Raw genomic sequence first — 22,879 nt, forward strand, 5'->3', positions numbered from 1 at the left:
TGTACGTAGCCTGCCTCTAGGTAGGATATTTCAAATAATCCTATTTACCTCCGCTTAATGCGTTCATTGTAAACATACGCCTAAACGTATTTTTCATCAATGGGAGATGACATAAAGCGTCAGCTTATTATTCTTATTTGAGCATTTTCTTACAAATGTCTATTTGATTTTGCATCCGTACACTTTGGTACGTTCAGTTTGCCAGGGGCTTCTTATGGCGCCCCATAATATGGTAAGACAAGTCCGAACACTTTCAATAGTGCGGCACCCCGAACTTATAGCATTATACGCATCAGCTCCGAATCATGTCTTGGGTCTACAGTTGGGATAGCCCAGCTCCCTTTTTTTGGTCCCTTACGTTCCGTTAATTCGGCTAAGGCAGCACAGGGAGAACTACTGCGATTGTGCCCTGGTTCTTCCGGACGAGCACCTTAGTAGAGAAAGCACAAAACTGACCGACATGATGTGGCGAGAGCTGGTCGCTGTTCGAGAGGTCTTAAAATCCTTAAAGATTTTTCCGCTTTAGGCGATAATTCGGCTTTGTCCGATATAGGCGTGTATAGCGTCCCAATTCGGCCTTCCAGATTCTAGGGGCTTCGCCGAAATTTAAAATTGTAGACTTCTATGTCTAAGTGAAGGTTATAAAGCCATATAGTCCGATTGCCTTGTTCGCTGCGCTAGACACCTCCTTAAGGGACCAAACATTTGGATAAAGAGTGTCCAGGTTTTCCACGAACACCCTAGTACTAGTTACACGGGGGCGGAAGCCGACGACTGGCCTACTTTCAAAATTTGATAAGCAGCCGCACAGAAGGTAATATTTTAAATAACAAAAGCGCTACATTGCGCAAGTAACTTTGTCTTTAAATTACAAACATGACAGAGGTGAATTCATTCAAAAATGATGTCTTTCGTACATTCATCAGCCACGAGGCAAGCACCCTTCATAAAGCCATCATAATACTTCTCGGGGACGCGATGTGGCTTTCCCTCTGGTGGCCCGTCCTTCACCAGCTTCTCCGCATCCAGCTTGCCCCAATGCACCTTTGCACGAGCAAGGGCCCGGAGGGCACCCTCAATGCAAACAGATCGCTTAATGACTTCCAGTCGCGGACAAGCATCCACTATCCTCTTGACCAGGCCGAAGTAGCTGGTGGGCAGAAGCTCACCAGGCCATATCCGGACTATGAGATCCTTCATAGACACTTCGGCCGCCTTGTGGAGTTCGACCAACTGCTTCAATTGGTCACTCAGAGGCGTTGAATGTTCGGCTCCAGCATACTGGGACCAGAACAGCTTCTCTGTTGAGCTCCCCTCCTCGGCGCAGTAGAACTCCGCGGCATCTGATACGCTGCATGGCCAATCTGTGAATGCCCCTGGAGAGCTCCGGATTCGGGTAAGTAAAAGAAATGCCACCTCCACTTGTTTGCTTTGCATAAAAAATTTCTTACCCGCCGCTATCTTTTTGGCCTCCTGGATCTCCTGTTGTGCCCTCTCGGCTTTGGCCTTGGCGTCTTTTATATTTGTAAGGGCCTTCGCAAGCTCGGCCTCTTTTGCTTTAAGCTCATGCTCCGCGGACTCGAGCTTCTTGCCGAGCTCCTGGAGCTCTTCTTGTACTTCGCCCACTCGGGCTTCTTGCTTTTTGCGCTCCTTGCGTTTTGAGTGCGCTTTGTGTTCGGCCTCGGACAACGCCTTCTTGAGAGACGCCACTTCGATGGTGGCCTCTGTTACCAAATCACAATGCTTCGTCGTTAGCGTAATCAAATTTTATTTACCATTTATTATATGGGAGAGGGGAATCATTCACCTTTGCTCTCTTCGAGCTCCCTCCTCGTGAGGCCGAGCTCTCCCTATACCCGCTCTAAGTCCTGCGTTAGGCTGGCGATTTCGGCCGTACGGGCAGCAGCAGCCAGCAGCACAGCCTGTTTATTCACATTCAAACTTACTATTAGACTCCTGCGGATTATACTTGACCCTCCATTTGGTTTTTCCTTCCGAACACCAAATAGAGTATCAGGGGCTACTACCTATCGGGTGGTACTTTCACACATTTTTACTACTTACCTCAAAGCCTGCTAGTAGGCTGGTGCAGGCTTCGGTTAGTCTGCTCTTGGCAGACGAAACCTTCTGAATCACCGCACCCATGAGAGTACGGTGCTCTTCATCTATGGAAGCGCCACAAAGCGCTTGCATCAGACAATCCGGCGCCTCGGGCGCAATGGAAGTCCTTGATACAGACGGCCCTCCCTCTCTAATGAGGGGCTGCCCGCCTGAATCCGAAACCACTGAAGGCTCCGGGACTGTGTTCGGCTGAGAGTCCGGCTTACTTCGGCTCTCACCAACACAATCCGCGGGGATCTTGAACCCCGCGAGTCCGATGTCTGAAGCGCCGCCTTGAGGCGCCTCCAGGGCCACCTCCCCCATCTCTGGGAGCCTTTGGGACAACACCTCCGTGTCATCTGCAGGCCGAGGAGAAGTAGCCGTCGGAAGTGAGTTCATTGCTGACTCACTCAAGGACCCGCCCGAGGACAACACCTCGGGATGGGCCCTGGCCGGACTGCATACAAGTTTGGCGTTATAACAAAACTATGAAGCAAAATTACGATTGAGCACGGATGCTTACAATCGCACTAGGGGCTTCTTCCTGGGCAGCCACCCTTCTTTGCTATCGATGGCGGTGGTAGAGTAGTCCGGAAGGGACACCTTTCCCTTCTTGGACGTCCCAGTCTCTCCCACCGGGGCGACCTTCCTCTTCTTCCCTCCCCCGACACGGAGAGGTGGTGTTTCTTCTTGTTCCTCCCCGCCTCCGCGGGAGGAATCTGTCTCGTCATCATCAGACGACAAGGGTATGGCGGCCTTGAGCTGGGGGCCTCTCCTGGTCCCCTCGTCCGCCATCTCAGGCCCTCCATCCTGTCCGGATAGGGCGGCCTTTTCTTCTTCGGGGGAGGAGTTTTCCTCGTCCTCTTCGGACAAGGCTTTGGGCGCAACCTTACGCCGGGGACCCTTTTGGGTCCCTGGGGCCTTCTTATCGGCCTTCTTCCCCGGCCCCTTGTAGGGCGCCGGGACCAATATCTCCGTCAGGAGATCAGTAGTTGGGATTTCTGGCAAAGGAGCCGGACAGTCTATCTGCTCTGCTATCTCCACATACTCCTGAACAATATACACAATCACTTACGAATTCTCCATGAATACATTGGGAAGAACCGGACCCAGTGGCAGCCTGAGAACTCACCTGGGTAGGGTGTCGTGCGGCGTGGAGCCCACGGTCCTCGGTTAAGAGAGGAGGTACTTTGGTGGCCTTGAACAACGCCTTCCATGCGTTCTTGTGCTTCATGCCATAGAGCCTCTAGAGCATCCGGTGTTCGGCCGGGACGAACTCCAATAGATTGAATGCCCACCTTTGGCACGGAAGAATCCGGCGAATGGGCATGACCTGGATCATGTTGACAAGCTTGATGTTCTTGTCCTTCATGCCCTTGATGCAGTTGATGAGTCCGGTCAGCTCTATAGATTCGCCCCATAACAGGCCCTTCTGTTCCCAGCAGGTGAGCCGCATAGAGGTTCTAGATCGGAACTCGGGGGCCGCCGCCCAGTTGGCGTCGCGTGGCTCGGTGATGTAGAACCACCCCGATTGCCACCCCTTCATGGTTTCAGCAAAGGAGCCGTCAGGCCAGGTGACATTAGGCATTTTGCCCACCATGGCTCCTCCGCACTCCGCTTGCTGGCCGCTCACGATCTTCGGCTTCACGCAGAAGGTTTGGAGCCACAAGCCGAAATGAGGCTTAATGCGGAGGAAAGCCTCGCACACGATGATGAACGCCGAGATGTTGAGGACGAAATTCGGGGCTAGATCATGGATATCTAGCCCGTAGTAGAACATGAGCCCGCAGACGAAGGGGTGGAGTGGAAACCCCAGTCCACGGACGAAGTGGGAAAGGAACACGACCCTCTCGTGGGGTCCTGGAGTTGGAATGACCTGCCCACCGTCTGGTAGGCGGTGCGCTATTTCTGCGGCCAAGTATCCGGCCGCCCGAAGACTTGCGATGTTCTTCGCCTTCACGGTAGAAGCCACCCATTTCCCCCCTGCTCCGGACATGTTTAGCAGTGCGGAGGAGACTTGGACTAGGGTGTTGGAGCTCGGGGATGCAAGAGTGGGCAGAGGAGGAAGAAGGTGTGGGTAACAATGGGGGACTCTTATCCCTTTATAGAGGCGACGAAAGCGGTGCGCCTCCCCACTAGCCTGTTGAGAATCCCTTACTTCCCAAGCGCCATGATTGATGGCACGGGGTGATTACCCATACCCATATTAATGAGAATCCCGTGATAAGGGGACATGATCTCTGCTTTGACAAGACGTGTCAAGGAAACCGCCTCGCAATGCGCGTTGTGGCTGGTTGTGAAAAAACGGTTCGAATAATGACCTGGCTGTAATGACATGGCACGTCGTCTAAAAGTTGTCAGCTGAAGTATCATTCTCTCTATGGTGTTATGTGAAGATCCTTTTTGCAGATCCGGACACAACCTACGTGTTCGATAATAACCTTGGAGTATTCGGAGGAGGAACCCGCCTTGCAATGCCGAAAACAAGACTGCGCGCCGGACTCACCGTCATTGAAGCCTGGTTCAGGGGCTACTGAGGGAGTCCTGGATTGCGGGGTATCCGGACAGCCGGACTATATTCATCATCCGGACTGTAGAAGCGTCAAGATACAAGACTCAAGACTTCGGCTCGTGTCCGGATGGGACTCTCCTTTGCGTGGAAGACAAGCTCGGTGATCCGGATATTATGTTTCCTTCCTTGTAACCGACTCCATGTAAACCCTAGCTCTCCGGTGTCTATATAAACCGGAGAGGATGGTCCTTAGAAGGCCGATCACAATTACAATCATACCATCATAGGCTAGTTCTTAGGGTTTAGCCTCTACGATCTCGTGGTAGATCTACTCTTGTTCTACACATATCTTCAATATTAATCAAGCAGGAATTAGGGTTTTACCTCCATCGAGAGGGCCTGAACCTGGGTAAACATTGTGTCCCTTCCTTCCTGTTACCATCAGCCTAAGACGCACAGATTGGGACCCCCTACCCAAGATCCGCCGGTTTTGACACCGATAGTGGGCGGCGGAGGGACAAACGTGTGGCGCCCGAGTATAGCTGCCTCGACAACCGCATATCATTAAGGTGGGCGGCGGATGGACAAACGGACGACACTTGTGTCGTTTGAAGGCGGAGCAATTGCCTGCACCGGGAAGCGGGGCGGGCGGCGCTTACTATTTCGGACGGAAAGCGCGCGCGGGCGAGGAGATGACTTTACTTGGAGAGGATGACAATGGGGACCCACGAGGGCCATAGCCTCACGTACGCAGCCTTCTTATTATTATTATTATTATTATTATTATTATTATTATTATTATTATTATTATTATTATATATATATATATATATATAATTTATTTTGCTTCCTCCTGGTTTTCTGACATCACGGTCCCACACCATTGTCAACCTATGTACTCCCTCCTTTCTGGTTTATAGGGCTTATCTCAAAATTTTCGTTTTCCATTTTATAAGGCTCAATTTGGTTGTTTTCAATCACATGTTCAGATTCCAAGGTGCATTAAATCATTGCATGCAAGTATTAAGAGAAAATTGACCAATGCATGTACTTTATGCATGCATGCATTGCAATTAATGCATTGATAAATATAATTTTTTGAGGATAACAAGAGCATTAATTAGGTGCTTTTGCAAAACTACAAAAAGTATTCTACCACTCGCCGTCTACCTTGATTGGTGAGATTTTTGAATTGAGCACTATAAACCGGAAAGGAGGGAGTAGTCAATAAACGAGAGAATTGCACAAGAAGCGGCCGACTGTTGGGACCAAGCAGCTCGAGCAGTATTTGTGTTTTTGAGGTGTGAGCACTACAGAGTTTTTCGATGTTTAGCCCAGATATTAACTTTTCTCCTCTAAACAACAATGAAATCATCGCTGCAGGTATTAACTGGGCGGGCTGTGGCCCGTCTAGCCCAGGCCAGATATCCAGCTCAGATATTAAATTTTTTCAAGCTGAAAATGGCTAGCCCAGCTATACTTTTTTTAGGAATACCCAGGCAAGGTCAAGTTGTTATTCTCCGCCCCGCTGGGCTGCAAATCTTTTCTAGAAGGGATGCATTAGGCATAAGAACAAAATGGGCTTTAAGAAATAATAAATGGGATGTAATTATAAAAACTGGGCAGTAACTATAAAAAAATGCACCAAACACGTAATTACTTTATAAAATATTACTTTTGGATATTGAAAATTTTAATTTCATTAATTGTTGTGAGAGCAATGTTTCGTTGGATTTTCACGTAATATAAATTATATTGAAATTGTATTTAATCTGACTAGAAATTTTGGGATAAAAATAATTTGGATCCCATCAAAATGTGGGAAATTTTATTGAATTCTGTTTTGAACGGTTGGTTTAAATGGGTTGTACTTTTAACAAACTGTAAATGGGCTGTAGTAAATTCCATTAGAATTCAAAAATGGGTTGCACATTCTTACAATCTCAAATGGGCTATAAGTTCTCTGCCACATAGTTCTGGCCTTACTAAGTTGACGCGTCCCCCTAAAAAAAGAGTTGACGCGTATGCAAGGCTTTGTCAACTTATAGTCAATACATGGTTCTAGCAGCAGTGGTCGTTGGATGCCCATCCAATGGATGTCGTGCTTCTTCTTCAATCTCAGATATTCTAGCTTCACCCGCCCAAAAAATAATTCCTCCCCCTGACATCTGGGGCGCACCATTTCGGAAGCTGACCTGTGGGCCTACTAATTTGGCGTACCAAGGGCTTTGTCAACTCAGTCAATATAAACGATTCTACCTGCAGTGACCGTACGATGTCCATCCAACGGCCGTCGTGCTTCTTCAACCTCTGGTCTTCTTGCTCCAGCCGCCCAAAGCAGCGCTGGTCGTGCCGCCTGCTCCTGCCTCACGTGGCCGGCTGTGCTGCCACGGAGGCCTCACCGCCCCCTACTACTCCCACCGCTGGCCAGGCCATCCCTCCACTCACCCACACCCCCTGTTATTCTGTGACGACGGCAGCCTCGCACCGCAGCTGAACCAGTGAACCCTCATACTCCTCTCCACGTGTGCATCCACTGCCGCGTCTTCCCCGGCTCCGTGTCGTCCCCTTCCTAGGCCTCGCCATCGTCCACCTCGTGGTGCTCTCGGTGCGGTGTGGTCAATGTGGTCAAGGAATGACTTCCATCAGACATGGACTGTACGTGGAGAGGCTGATAGCTGGGTCCACAGCCGCAGCAAGGAAGTGCCTCCTTATTACGTGGAAAATAATGATACCTCCACCTAACAGCAGGGACCCACCGGACGGGCCACTGTATTTTGCAAAAAAAAAACGTTTCGCCCCTGACTGCTGGGACCCACCAGCTACATCTTCGCACGCAAGGAAGTGCCTAACAGTCGGGACCCACCTGGTCGAAGCGTATGTAGCGTTGTCATTATGGTCGCGAACATGTACTTACATATATACAGATTGATGTAGAGGCGCGCACATAGCATGTACACGTACGTACAGCGGCCAGTGTGCAAGGAAGAAAATACAGCCACGTATGTGTACATATGGGCGGGGTCTCGAACGCCTACTCGCGCATACGTACGGCCAGGGCTCGTGTACATGGCTGGGTCGGAACGGAGAAACAGCGTCGTCGTCGTCTTCATGGGGAGCCAACCGGCTGGGTCAGAACGAAATGCATCATCGTGTCCATCGGGAGGGATTGGACGGAATAGGCAATGGAAACGAGGCCTGGCGTACCGCAGAACGGAGGAAACGGCCTTGTGTTCGACCGGCCACGTTCGAAGCGGGATCCTGTTCATCGGGAGGGGTCTGGCATACTGCAAAACGGAGGAAACAGACCCCCTACAGTCGAAACCGGGGTCCTGTTGATCGGGAGGGGTGTAGCGTACCGCAAAATAGGCGAAACGGACTTGTGTTGGAGCGTTACGGTCGAAACGGGGGTCATGTTCATCCGGAGGGGTGTGGCGTACCGCAAAACGGGACTCCACGGGATACTGTTCATCTCCACCGTCGACCTCCTCCAGCCTCCACGGGCTACTGTTCATCCACCGTCGACCTCCTCCAGCCTCCACCTATGACTGTTCATCCACAGGCTCCTGTTCATCCAGCCTCCACCGTGCGCTACTCCACCGGCTACTGCACAACCACGCCCCTCCACGGGCTCCTATTCAACCACCCCTCCACGGGCTACTGTTCATCCACCCCTCCACCGTCTACTGTTCATCTAGCCCTCCACGGGGTCCTGTTCATCCAGCCCCAACCGGCTCGATCGATCGGGGTCCTGTTCATCCAGAGGCAACGCCACGGGTCCTGTTCATCTACTCCCACCGCTCACTGGTCATCCAACCCCCCCCCCCCCCCCGCAGCGCTCATTGTTCATTGAACCCCCTGCAATGCTCACTGTTCATCAAGAGGCAGCATCGATCGGCTTCAGTTAGCAGTAGTAGCGAAGGAATCGCTCGATCGCTCGGGTTCAGTAACGCGTAGCCTGCAGTGCAATCGCTCGGGTTCAGTTAGGCGATGCCTCGCTTGGGTTCAGTTAGAGCCCAACGCCTCGCACACACGCGCATACGTGTACGAGAGAAACGCGCATCGCTCGGCCCCCGACCACCCACTGTAACCGGGAACTCCCCGAAATTTTCCTCGCCCTCGCTTGTACCACGGTTTTTTCCGTCATGGACGGCCCAAAGAATGTCATGCAACTGCATCTCCGGCCCGCCCAGGACGAAAAGCCCATTTTCTATTATGATTTTTTGTCATAGAAGTAGGAGCCTACCACATCTATGATGATACCGGGTTTTGTCACAATTATCATCATAGAAGTGTCATATGTATGACAGAAAAAAAATTCGTTCGGCCCAAAATGTCATGGATGTGTAATTTTTTTGTAGTGTTCTTTGTAGCCGGAATCCCCTTCCGCTTTACGCCGGAAGCCTTGCCGACTTTCTCCGCCGCCGGCTGGGATCGCGCAGCGGCGTTGGTGCCCGGAGCGCGGGCCTTCCTTGTGGAGGCAGCCGGATTCCCGCCCTGCACGACCATGTTGCCATGCCGCTTGCGTACAGGCGCAGTGGCGCCTTGGGAAACGGCGGGGCCAACATGGCCGACGATGAGATCCGCTCGAGGGTGTGAGCGTGCACGACCTCAACAATGACGGGGGACAGCAAGGTGTCATCCATGGCAGCGAAGGACTGTCGGGGAAGATGCACCGGAGCGGTAGGAGGCGGGGGCAATGGTGGTGGAGGGTGGGGGAGCGGGAATGACCATGCGCAAATGTCCCTCTCGCTAAATCTTGCTGCGGATAGGGGCCGAGCTCGGGTCGTGCTTCCACCCCATGAAACTAGAGGTCGGGGGAGATTTTTTGGCGCGCCCCGCAAAAAGTTTTGCAGGTCGGACGCGTATGTAGGGTCTGTTCTGGCGGGATTTTCCGACCCGCATTTTGGCGCTTATTTTGCGGGTCGGGGCTTTTTGCGGGGTCTGCTAGAATTGCTCTTAGACAAGCACTAGTTGTTGGAGGGAAGCTCCATCTTACATCCTCGTGCTGTTTTTTTAAAGCATGGTAGAGATGCTCACAATAAGTATGTATGCTCACACTTGTGAACACAGCTTGAAAATAAGCAATCCCTCCCCTATACATGTATATATGTACTAAATTAGTTCCCATCCACCACCATTAATATTTGAGGTCACACATTGTCACATTATTTGACAAAATATACACCTTATGCATACCTATGGACTTGAATCGACCAAAAAGAAGAGCGTGCATAATCACTCTCGCTACCATTTGACTCATGGCCCTGTAATAAGTACAAGGGTACTCAAAGAAATTGGACGCACTTGATGCAACAATGCTATATCGAGAACAAATAAAAATTTAACACTTGATGGTTGTAGAATTCATAGAATAAACAAGCAGTGACAAAGATTCGAGAACAAACCCCCTCATAGATATTATACATACTTAAGAGTTTTCTAGTATGCTGATAGCTATCCATTTAATTTACTTAGACTTACCTAAAATCATGTGCTCTAGAACCATTTTCTAGCTTCCAAGCACTCTCCCGTGATATTTAAGGACATTATAACAAACATGACCACATACATATGTTTGCAGTTCATCATAGAGATACAAACTAATATGTAATGACTTAAGTCTTGTTGCTTTTTTCCTTGATCTAGAGAAAATCAATTTGATCAGAATGTTTGAAAAAAAACACTATCCACAAGAAAGCAAATAATGTCATTTTACTTCTATGCTTTAATTTTAGTGCAGGTGCATTCCCAAGAATGATGTTAAAATTGTATTTAAAAAACTTTATCTTAATATTTAGCTATATTATGTAGCTAATTTTGGTCATTTAAAATAAAATTACAACTATTAAGACCGCATGTGAAGAGTGAGTTATAAATAAGTAAAAATGTTTAGTATAAATAAGCGATAATCACTTATTTTAACTTATCAGGGTTTGCATGTTACTTGTAATTCTTAGTTGCTATTTAGAAATTTAGAGAGATTATGCGGATCTTTAGTTAAGTACTGCTTAAGTACCAGGGAGACTTTTTAATCTACAACTTATAACCATTGATATGTTTTATAAATGAATTGAATATTTTCATTTCTTTTTATTTATGTGATAATATCAAGTTTTAATCTACTAGTGCTCTTTTTTAAATGATTTTCATGTATTATCTTCTTAAAGGTACAGAAAAAAGAATGAATTTCTTTCGAGTAGAATGTTTTGACAAGAAGGTACAACCATTAGAAAATATCACTTAATAAATTGCAAGGAGTGTCAACATAGGAATCGGGGGGGGGGGGGGGTAGGCGTTACGATCTCTCTATTATGAATACATTTTTGTTTTCTTAGTAGAAGGTTTTGCAAATTAGAAATGAAGAATGGGTAGAAAAAAATATCTAAGGGATGTCACACTATCTATAAAGCATTTTCATTCCCATTTCTAGTTTGGGCTGATGAAGGTGAAAGACTTCTTCTTCAATTCTTTAGAAGATAAGTAGGGAATGGGCAATGAACTAGATTTTGGGAAGATGAATGGCATGTAAATATTAGCGTTGTTGTTAAATATCCTAGATTATAATGATTTGTGTAATAATCTAAATGTTAGAGTGAATATTTTTTATTGAGGTCGGGCCAGTTTTAGCTTCAGATTAAATCATTGGGGGGGAGGGGGGAGGTGGGGATTGGCTATCCTATGGGAAAAGTTAAAACTGATTATGGTTATGTGGTGCTTAATTATGAGTTCAATAGATATGTATGGACCTAATTGTGGATATTTTAAGTGAAGTTGATGCATAATGCTACTAACGCTAGGCATGTGCATTATACTTTAAAATAATTAGAGTCTATTAAGGCCACAGTCAAAATTAAAGTCGTCTTATGGATGAACAGTACTAAAATCATACTCCCTCTGCCCAAAATTCTTATATTAGATTTGTCTAAATACGGGTGTATCAAGTAGAGGGAGTACTAACTAAGGATGTACTGTTACATAGAGGATGGAAGGATAGTGCAACTTGTACGTTTTGTAACTCTAGAGAGGAGATTGATCATCTCTTCTTCTCATGCCTTGTGGCTACATCGTATAGAATGGGATCAATTGTGCTTTTAATTTTGCAAGAAAACCCTAGTGCTTTCGAAGATATACCATTTGGCTTGGTAAATCTCATGTTAGTAGTAGATGATTTATTGCTTGTGGTGTATCTGCTGTAGTGTAGTCAATATGGAAGTACAGAAACAATGCATGTTTTGATGGGATTATGCCATCAGACCCTACTAACATTGTATGGTGGGTAGTAATATTATATTTAACTATTGGTTTAGATTGCAGAGACATAAATTTCAAACACTACTAGAAAAAGGGCTGCTAGTGGCGCACCTGTTTTCGCTACTAATGGCGCACTACAGGTGCGCCACTAGCACCACGCCATTAGATTTTTTTTCTAATAGCGCACCTGCGGTGCGTCATTAGAATAGCCCACGATGCGCCATTAGTATCTGGTATACTAATGGCACACCACATAGAAGTGCGCCATTAGTAACAATTTTTTTTTCAATTTTTTTTTCCGATTTTTTTATTTTTTTTCAATTTTTTTCAAATTTTGTTTTTGTTTTTTTCTTAATCTCAAGTCACTATGGCTTAATCTCGGGTCAATATGCTTAATCTCAGGTCAAATCGCACTCCGTGGTCAAATTTTCTGAAAGGTCATCCATCCTCACACTACTCTAGCGCAAGCACGCTTAACTTTAAAGTTCTATCCAACCCCAGCAAAATTCGGATATAACTTTTCGAGTAGATGATTTTTCATATAAAAAACTTTTTAATCCGAGTTCGTATGCAAAAGTTATGCCCATTTTACAAATTTTTGGAGAGATTTTGCAAATAAAGTCGAAATTCATATTTGTAAATTTTCCTAACAACTAGACCACATATCACATGGGAAACTTATTTTCTTTTATTTTTTTGACATTTCCATCATTTTCTTTTATTTTTTAAAAACTGAAAAGGCGGTCCGAGGGGGTGCATTCTGTGTTGGGCCAAGTTAGTAATGGCGCACCACACACACGGTGCGCCATTACTAGTTTTGAAAAAAAAATTGACAATTTTTTTGATTTTTTTTTGAAAAAAACTTAGTAATGGTGCACCTGTGGAGAGTGGGTGCGCCGAACGCGCGGCCGCACCCCAAATCATGTCTGTGTTGGACGTGATTAAAAAAGAAAACCTTAAAAAATGACTAAAAAAAGTAAATAAACGCAGTTAAAAAATATAAAACATAAGTTAGGGGTCACGGCCACAAAACGGCCTAGTTTCATGGTTCACTTAACGGCCCAGTGCCATAATTAACATCAAAACAAAATAAAAAACGCCGCCAACCTGCTCCTGCCGTGGCCATCGCCGTCTTCAGTGGCCGCCTATGTTGTCGTCGTCGCTGACAAGGTCGACGTAGTCCAGCGGCGTCCAGAGGTGGGTCGGCGGTCCATGGTACGCGTGGGCAGGCTGGAAGTTGGGGGCTTGTACCACCTCCTCCCGTGGCGACGCGTCCCACTCCGATGACCACTGCAGCGTGGGGCACCAGTTCACGACCCCCACGGCGTCGGCCATCTTCGGAGCCGTGCACGACCAGCTCCATTGCTGGGCCACCAGGCCCGGGTGGAACGCGGCCACCGACTCCTCCTCCATTGCCTCCTCCGTGCCACCATCTCCTGCTCGGGGATGGCAACGTCGCCAGCCGCAGAGAGGGCCATCATCTCCTCGAGGCTCTCCCATTTGGCGCTCATCGTGCGTTTTCATGGAGTCCTCCATGACACGTGCCATGAGACGGGCCTCCTCCTCCGCTGTCATGCGAGGAGGTGGTGGTGGAGACGGAGAGGGTGAAGGCGACGGCGTGGCATTAGGCGCCGCACCTGCGAACGCCCGCGCACCGGGGGAGCAGCCGCTTGGCGCTCTGGACGTGGCCGTCGCGGCCCCGTTGAAGTGCCGGCAAAGAAGGACGCCCGCCGCGTGTCGTGCTCGTCCTGGAACCATGTGTCCCACAGGGCCGAGTCGGCGGCATACCCGGTGTCGTAGTAGAGGTCGTCCGGGAGGAGGCGTCAGCGGCACTTGATACGTCTCCAACATATCTATAATTTTTGATTGTTCCATGCTATTATATTACCTATTTTGGATGTCTATGGGCTTTATTTTACACATTTATATCATTTTTTGGGACTAACCTACTAACCGGAGGCCCAGTCCGTATTGCTATTTTTTTTTGCCTATTTCAGCATTTCAAAGAAAAGGAATATCAAACGGAGTCCAAACGGAATGAAACCTTCGGGAGCATGATTTTTGGAACAAACGTGATCAGGAGAACTTGGAGTGCAAGTCAAGAAGCAAAGGAGGCGGCCAGGAGATAGGAGGGCGCGCCCACCTTTCCTGGGCACGCCCCCTGTCTCCTGGGCCCCTCGAGCGGCCACCGACGTACTTCTTCCTCCTATATAAGCCTACATACCCCGAAAACATCCAAGGAGCCACCAAAGAAATATTTCCGCCACCGTAACCTTCTGTATCCGCGAGATCCCATCTTGGAGCCATCGTCGGTGTTCTGCAGAAGGGGGAATCCACCACGGAGGGCTTCTACATCAACACCATAGCCCTTCCGATGAGTTGTGAGTAGTTTAGCACAGACCTTCGAGTCCATATTATTAGCTAGATGGCTTCTTCTCTCTTTTTGGATCTCAATACAATGTTCTCCCCCTCTCTTGTGGAGATCTATTCGATGTAATCTCTTTTTGCGGTGTGTTTGTCGAGATCCGATGAATTGTGGGTTTATGATCAAGTTTATCTATGAGAAATATCTGAATCTTCTCTGAATTCTTTAATGTATGATTGAGTTATCTTTGCAAGTCTCTTTGAATTATCGATTTGGTTTGGCCTACTAGATTGATCTTTCTTGCCATGGAAGAAGTGCTTAGCTTTGGGTTCAATCTTGCGGTGTCCTTATCCAGTGACAGAAAGGGTTGCAAGGCACGTATTGTATTGTTGCCATCGAGGATAAAAAGATGGGGTTTATATCATATTGCTTGAGTTTATCCATCTACATCATGTCATCTTTCTTAATGTGTTACTCTGTTCTTATGAACTTAATACTCTAGATGCATGCTGGATAGCGGTCGATGTGTGGAGTAATAGTAGTAGATGCAGGCAGGAGTCGGTCTACTTCTCACGGACGTGATGCCTATATACATGATCATGCCTAGATAATCTCATAATTATTCGCTTTTCTATCAATTGCTCGACAGTAATTTGTTCACCCACCGTAATACTTATGCTATCTTGAGAGGAGCCTCTAGTGAAACCTATGGCCCCTGGGTCTATCTTTTATCATATAAGCTTTCAGTCTACTTTTATTTGCATATTTATTTTTTGCATCTATATTATAAAATACCAAAAACATATTTATCTTATCATATTATCTCTATCAGATCTCACTTTCGTAAGTGGCCGTGAAGGGATTGACAACCCCTTTATCGTGTTGGTTGCGAGTTCCTTTTTTGTTTGTGTAGGTTCGTGGGACTTGTGAGGAGCCTCCTACTGGATTGATACCTTGGTTCTCAAACACTAAGGGAAATACTTACGCTACTGTGCTGCATCACCCTTTCCTCTTCGAGGAAAACCAACGCAAGCTCAAGACGTAGCAAGAAAGATTTCTGGCGCCGTTGCTGGGGAGGTCTTCGCTCAAGTCAAGACATACCAAGTACCCATCACAAACTCATCTATCTCGCATTTACATTATTTGTCATTTTCCTCTCGTTTTCCTCTCAACCACTTCACGCTTGCCGTTTTATTCGCCCTCTCTTTCCCAATCTCATCTCTTTTCCGCTTGCCTTTTTCTCCCTCTTTTTCGCTTGCCCTCTTCTGTTTGCTTGTTTGTTGGATTACTTGTTGCCATGGCGCAAGATAATACCAAATTGTGTGATTTCTCCAACACCAATAATAATTATTTCCTTAGTACTCTGATTGCTCCTTTTAATGATGTTGAGTCTTGTAAAATCAATGTTGCTTTGCTAAATCTTGTTATGAAAGATCAATTCTCCAGCCTTCCTAGTGAAGATGCCGCTACCCATCTAAACAACTTTGTTGATTTGTGCGAGATGCAAAAGAAAAAAGATATGGATAATGATATTGTTAAATTAAAGTAATTTCCGTTTTCACTTATAGATCGTGGTAAAGTTTGGTTTTCGTCTTTGCCTAAAAATAGTATTGATTCTTGGAACAAGTGCAAAGATGCTTTTATCTCTAAGTATTTTCCTCCAGCTAAAATCATCTCGCTTAGGAACGATATTATGAATTTGAAACAACTTCATCATGAGCATGTTTCCCAATCTTGGGAAAGAATGAAATTAATGATTCGCAATTTCCCTACTCGTGGTTTGAATTTATGGATGATCATACAAAAAAATTTATGACGGATTGAATTTTGCTTCTAGAAATATTTTAGATTCGGCCGCCGGAGGCACGTTTATGGAAATCACGTCAGGAGATGCTACAAAACTTCTTGATAATATTATGGCTAATTATTCTCAATGGCACACCGAACGATCTACTAGTAAAAAAGTGCATGCTATACAAGAAATTAATGTTTTGAGTGGAAAGATTGATGAGCTTATGAGATTGTTTGCTACTAAGAGTGCTTCTATTTATCCCAATGATATGACTGTTGGGTTTCGTAGTAATTTCAAAAAATTTCCTACGCACACGCAAGATCATGTGATGCATAGCAACGAGGGGAGAGTGTTGTCTACGTACCCAACGCAGACCGACTGCGGAAGCGATGACACGACGTAGAGGAAGTAGTCGTACGTCTTCACGATCCAACCGATCAAGCACCGAAACTACGGCACCTCCGAGTTCGAGCACACGTTCAGCTCGATGATGATCCCCGGACTCCGATCCAGCAAAATGTCGGGGAAGAGTTCCGTCAGCACGACGGCGTGGTGACGATCTTGATGAACTACAGCAGCAGGGCTTCGCCTAAACTCCGCTACAGTATTATCGAGGAATATGGTGGCTGGGGGCACCGCACACGCCTAAGGAATAGATCATGTGGATCAACTTGTTGTCCCTTTGGTGCTAGCCCTGCCCCTCTATTTATATGTTGAGCCCCGGGGTCGAAACTTGGAGCAAAAGCCTCCTCAAAGTCGGTTTTGCCCGAAAGGCAAGAGTCCCACTCGGACTCCAGGACCAAACGCCACAATCCTTGGCGTCTGGCCCAGACGCCATGGGCCTCGGCGTCTGGCCCAGGGCCAGACGCCAGGGTCTCCGGCGTTTGGCCCCCTGGCCTCCGCAAAACTCCTTTTGCACCGACCTAAAGCCTCATGGGCTTGACCCCTTGGCCTAACCATATCATCCAATATATGAATCTTTACGTCTCGACCATTTCGAGACTCCTCGTCATGTCCCCGATCTCATCCGGGACTCCGAACTCCTTCGGTACATCAAAACATGTAAACTCATAATATAACTGTCATCGTAACCTTAAGCGTGCGGACCCTACGGGTTTGAGAACAATGTAGACATGACCGAGACACGTCTCCGGTCAATAACCAATAGCGGGACCTGGATGCCCATATTGGCTCCTACATATTCTACGAAGATCTTTATCGGTCAGACAGCATAACAACATACGTTGTTCCCTTTGTCATCGGTATGTTACTTGCCCGAGATTCGATCGTCGGTATCCAATACCTAGTTCAATCTCGTTACCGGCAAGTCTCTTTACTCGTTCCGTAATACATCATCTCACAACTAACATATTAGTTGTAATGCTTGCAAGGCTTATGTGATGTGTATTACCGAGAGGGCCCAGAGATACCTCTCCGACAATCGGAGTGACAAATCCTAATCTCGAAATACGCCAACCCAACATCGACCATTGGAGACACCTGTAGCACTCCTTTATAATCACCCAGTTACGTTGTGACGTTTGGTAGTACCCAAAGTGTTCCTCCGGTAAACGGGAGTTGCAGAATCTCATAGTCATAGGAACATGTATAAGTCATGAAGAAAGCAATAGCAACATACTAAACGATCGGGTGCTAAGCTAATGGAATGGGTCATGTCAATCAGATCATTCTACTAATGATGTGACCTCGTTAATCAAATAACAACTCATTGTTCATGGTTAGGAAACATAACCATCTTTGATTAACGATCTAGTCAAGTAGAGGCATACTAGTGACACTTTGTTTCCGGTAAATACAATTCTAGCATGAATAATAAACATTTATCATGATTATAAGGAAATAAATAATAACTTTATTATTGCCTCTAGGGCATATTTCCTTCAGTCTCCCACTTGCACTAGAGTCAATAATCTAGTTCACATCGTCATGTGATTTAACACCAATATTCATATCTGTATATGATTAACACCCATAGTTCACATCATCATGTGACCAACACCCAAAGGGTTTACTAGAGTCAATAATCTAGTTCACATCTCTATGTGATTAACATCCAAAGAGTACTAAGGTGTGATCATGTTTTGCTCGTGAGAGAAGCTTAGTCAACGGGTCTGTTACATTCAGAGCCGTATGTATTTTGCAAATATTCTATGTCTACAATGCTCTGTACGGAGCTACTCTAGCTAATCGCTCCCACTTTCAATATGTATCCAGATTGAGACTTAGAGTCATCTGGATCAGTGTAAAAATTTGCACTGATGTAACTTTTACAACAAACTCTTTTATCACCTCCATAATCGAGAAACATCTCCTTAGTCCTTACTAAGGATATTCTTGACCAATGTCCAGTGATCTACTCCTAGATCACTATTGTACTCCCTTGCCAAATACAGAGCAAGGTATACAATAGGTCTGGTACAAAGCATAGCATACTTTATAGAACCTATGACTGAGGCATAGGGAATGATTTTTCATTCTCTTTCTATTTTCTGCTGTGGTCCGGATTTGAGTCTTACTCAATTTCATACCTTTGCAACACAGGCAAGAACTCTTTCTTTAACTGTTCCATTTTGAACTATTTCAAAATCTTGCCAAGGTATGTACTCATTGAAAATCTTATCAATCGTCTTGATCTATCTCAATAGATCTTGATGCTCAATATATAAGTAGCTTTTTACTGAGGTCTTTTCTTTTTAAAGAACTCCTTTAAAAACACTCCTTTATGCTTTGCAGAAAAATTCTACATCATTTCTGATCAACAATATGTCACTCACATATACTAATCAGAAAGGCTGTAGTGCTCCCACTCACTTTATTGTAAATACAGGCTTCATCGTAAGTCCATATAAAACTATATGATTTGATCAACTTATCAAAGCGTATATTCCAACTCCGAGATGCTTGCACCAGTCCATAGATGGATCGCTGGAGCTTGCACATTTTGTTAGCACCTTTAGGATTGACAAAACCTTCTGGTTGCATCATATACAACTCTTCTTTAATAAATCCATTAAGGAATGCAGTTTTGACATCCATTTGCCAGATTTCATAAAATGTGGCAATTGCTAACATGATTCAGATAGACTTAAGCATCGATACGAGTGAGAAAACCTCATCGTATTCAACACCTTGAACTTGTTGAAAAACTTTTGCAACAAGTCGAGCTTGGTAGATAGTAACACTACTATCAGTGTCCGTCTTCCTCTTGAAGATCCATTTATTTAACATGGCTTTGCTGATCATCGAGCAAGTCAATCAAAGTCCATACTTTGTTGTCATACATGGATCATATCTCAGATTTTATGGCCTCAAGCCATCTCGCGGAATCTGGGCTCATCATCGCTTCCTCATAGTTCGTAGGTTCATCATGGTCTAGTAACATGACTTCCAGAACATGATTACTACACCACTCTGGTGCAGATCTTACTCTGGAAGACCTACGAGGTTCTGTAGTAACTTGATCTGAAGTTTTTATGATCAATATCATTAGCTTCCTCACTAATTGGTGTATTTGTCACAGGAACTGATTTCTGTGATGAACTACTTTCCAATAAGGGAGCAGGTACAGTTACCTCATCAAGTTCTACTTTCCTCCCACTCACTTCTTTCGAGAGAAACTCCTTCTCCAGAAATGATCCATTTTTAGCAATGAATATCTTGCCTCCGGATCTGTGATAGAAGGTGTACCCAACAATTTCCTTTGGGTATTCTATGAAGACGCACTTCTCCGATTTGGGTTCGAGCTTATCAGGATGAAACTTTTCTACATAAGCATCGCAGCCCCAAACTTTAAGAAACAACAACTTGAGTTTCTTGCTAAACCACAGTTCATATAGTGTCATCTCAACAGATTTAGATGGTGCCCTTTTAACGTGAATGCAGCTGTCTCTAATGCATAACCCCAAAAACGACAATGGTAAATCAATAAGAGACATCATAGATCGCACCATATCCAATAAAGCGCGGTTACGACGTTCGGACACACCATAACATTGTGGTGTTCCAGGTGGCGTGAGCTGTGAAACTATTCCACATTGTTTTAATTGAAGACCAAACTCGTAACTCAAATATTCGTCTCCGTGATCAGATCGCAGAAACTTTATTTTCTTGTTACGATGATTTTTCCACTTCACTCTGAAATTCTTTGAACCTTTCAACTATTTCAGACTTATGTTTCATCAAGTAGATATAACCATATCTGCTCAAATCATCTTGTGAAGGTCAGAAAATAACGATACTTGCCACGAGCATCAACACTCATTGGATCGCATACATCGGTATGTATTATTTCCAATAAGTCAGTAGCTTGTTCCATTGTTCCGGAGAACGGAGTTTCAGTCATCTTGCCCAAAAGGCACGGTTCGCAAGCATCAAATGATTCATAACCAAGTGATTCCAAAAATCCATCTTTATGGAGTTTCTTCATGCGCTTTACACCGATATGACCCAAACGGCAGTGCCACAAATAAGTTGCACTATCATTATTAACTTTGCATCTTTTGGCATCAATATTATGAATATGTGTATCAGTACGATCGAGATCCAACAAACTATGTTCATTGGGTGTATGACCATCGAAGGTCTTATTCATGTAAACAGAACAACAATTGTTCTCTAACTTAAATGAATAACCGTATTGCAATAAACATGATGAAATCATATTCATGCTCAACGCAAACACCAAATAACACTTATTTAGGTTTAATACTAATCCCGAAAGTATAGGGAGTGTGCGATGATGATCATATCAATCTTGGAACTATTTCCAACACACATCGTCACTTCACCCTTAACTAGTCTCTGTTTATTCTGCAACTCCCGTTTCGAGTTACTAATCTTAGCAACTGAACTAGTATCAAATACTTAGGGTTTGCTATAAACACTAGTAAAGTACACATCAATAACATGTATATCAAATATACTTATGTTCACTTTGCCATCCTTCTTATCCGCCAATCACTTGGGGTGATTCCGTTTCCGGTGACCAGTCCCTTTGCAGTAGAAGCACTTAGTCTCAGGCTTAGGACCAGACTTGGGCTTCTTCACTTGAGCAGCAACTTGCTTGCCGTTCTTCTTGAAGTTCCCCTTCTTCCCTTTGCCCTTTTCTTGAAACTAGTGGTCTTATCAACCATCAACACTTGATGTTTTTCTTGATTTCTACCTTCATTGATTTCATCATCACGAAGAGCTTGGGAGTTGTTTCCGTTATCCCTTGCATTTTATAGTTCATCACGAAGTTCTACTAACTTGGTGATGGTGACTAGAGAATTCTGTCAATCACTATCTTATCTGGAAGATTAACTCCCACTTGATTCAAGCGATTGTAGTACCCAGACAATCTGAGCACATGCTCACTAGTTGAGCGATTCTCCTCCATCTTTTAGCTATAGAACTTGTTGGAGACTTCATATCTCACAACTTGGGTATTTGCTTGAAATATTAACTTCATCTCCTGGAACATCTCATATGGTCCATGACGTTCAAAACGTCTTTGGAGTCCCGATTCTAAGCCATAAAGCATGGTGCACATAACTATCAAGTAGTCATCATATTGAGCTAGCCAAACGTTCATAACGTCTGCATCTGCTCCTGCAATAGGTCTATCACCTAGCGGTGCATTAAGGACATAATTCTTCTGTGCAGCAATGAGGATAAACCTCAGATCGCGGATCAAATCCGCATCATTGCTACTAACATTTTTCAACACAATTTTCTCTAGGAACATATCAAAATAAACACAGGGAAGCAACAACGCGAGCTATTGATCTATAATTTGCAAAATACTACCAGGACTAAGTTCATGATAAATTTAAGTTCAATTAATCATATTACTTAAGAACTCCCACTTAGACAGACATCCCTCTAATCCTCTAAGTGATCACGTGATCCAAATCAACTAAACCATGTCCGATCATCACGTGAGATGGAGTAGTTTCAATGGTGAACATCACTATGTTGATCATATCTACTATATGATTCACGCTCGACCTTTCGGTCTCCGTGTTCCGAGGCCATATCTGCATATGCTAGGCTCGTCAAGTTTAACCTGAGTATTCCGCGTGTGCAACTGTTTTGCACCCGTTGTATTTGAACGTAGAACCTATCACACCCGATCATCACGTGGTGTCTCAGCACGAAGAACTTTCGCAACGGTGCATACTCAGGGAGAACACTTCTTGATAATTAGTGAGAGATCATCTTAAAATGCTACCGTCAATCAAAGCAAGATAAGATGCATAAAAAGATAAACATCACATGCAATCAATATAAGTGATATGATATGGCCATCATCATCTTGTGCTTGTGATCTCCATCTCCGAAGCACCGTCATGATCACCATCGTCACCGGCGCGACACCTTGATCTCCATCGTAGCATCGTTGTCGTCTCGCCAATCTTATGCTTCCACGACTATCACTACCGTTTAGTAATAAAGTAAAGCATTACATCGCGATTGCATTGCATACAATAAAGCGACAACCATATGGCTCCTCCCAGTTGCCGATAACTCGGTTACAAAACATGATCATCTCATACAATAAAATTCAGCATCATGCCTTGACCATATCACATCACAACATGCCCTGCAAAAACAAGTTAGACGTCCTCTACTTTGTTGTTGCATGTTTTACGTGGCTGCTACGGGCTTAAGTAAGAACCAATCTCACCTACGCATCAAAACCACAACGATAGTTTGTCAAATAGACTCCGTTTTAACCTTCGCAAGGACCGGGCGTAGCCATACTTGGTTCAACTAAAGTTGGAGAGGCAGTCGCCCGCAAGCCATCTCTGTGCAAAGCACGTCGAGGGAACCGGTCTCGCGTAAGCGTACACGT

Source organism: Triticum aestivum, chromosome 1B (assembly GCF_018294505.1).
Source record: "Triticum aestivum cultivar Chinese Spring chromosome 1B, IWGSC CS RefSeq v2.1, whole genome shotgun sequence".
Taxonomy (NCBI): domain Eukaryota; kingdom Viridiplantae; phylum Streptophyta; class Magnoliopsida; order Poales; family Poaceae; genus Triticum; species Triticum aestivum.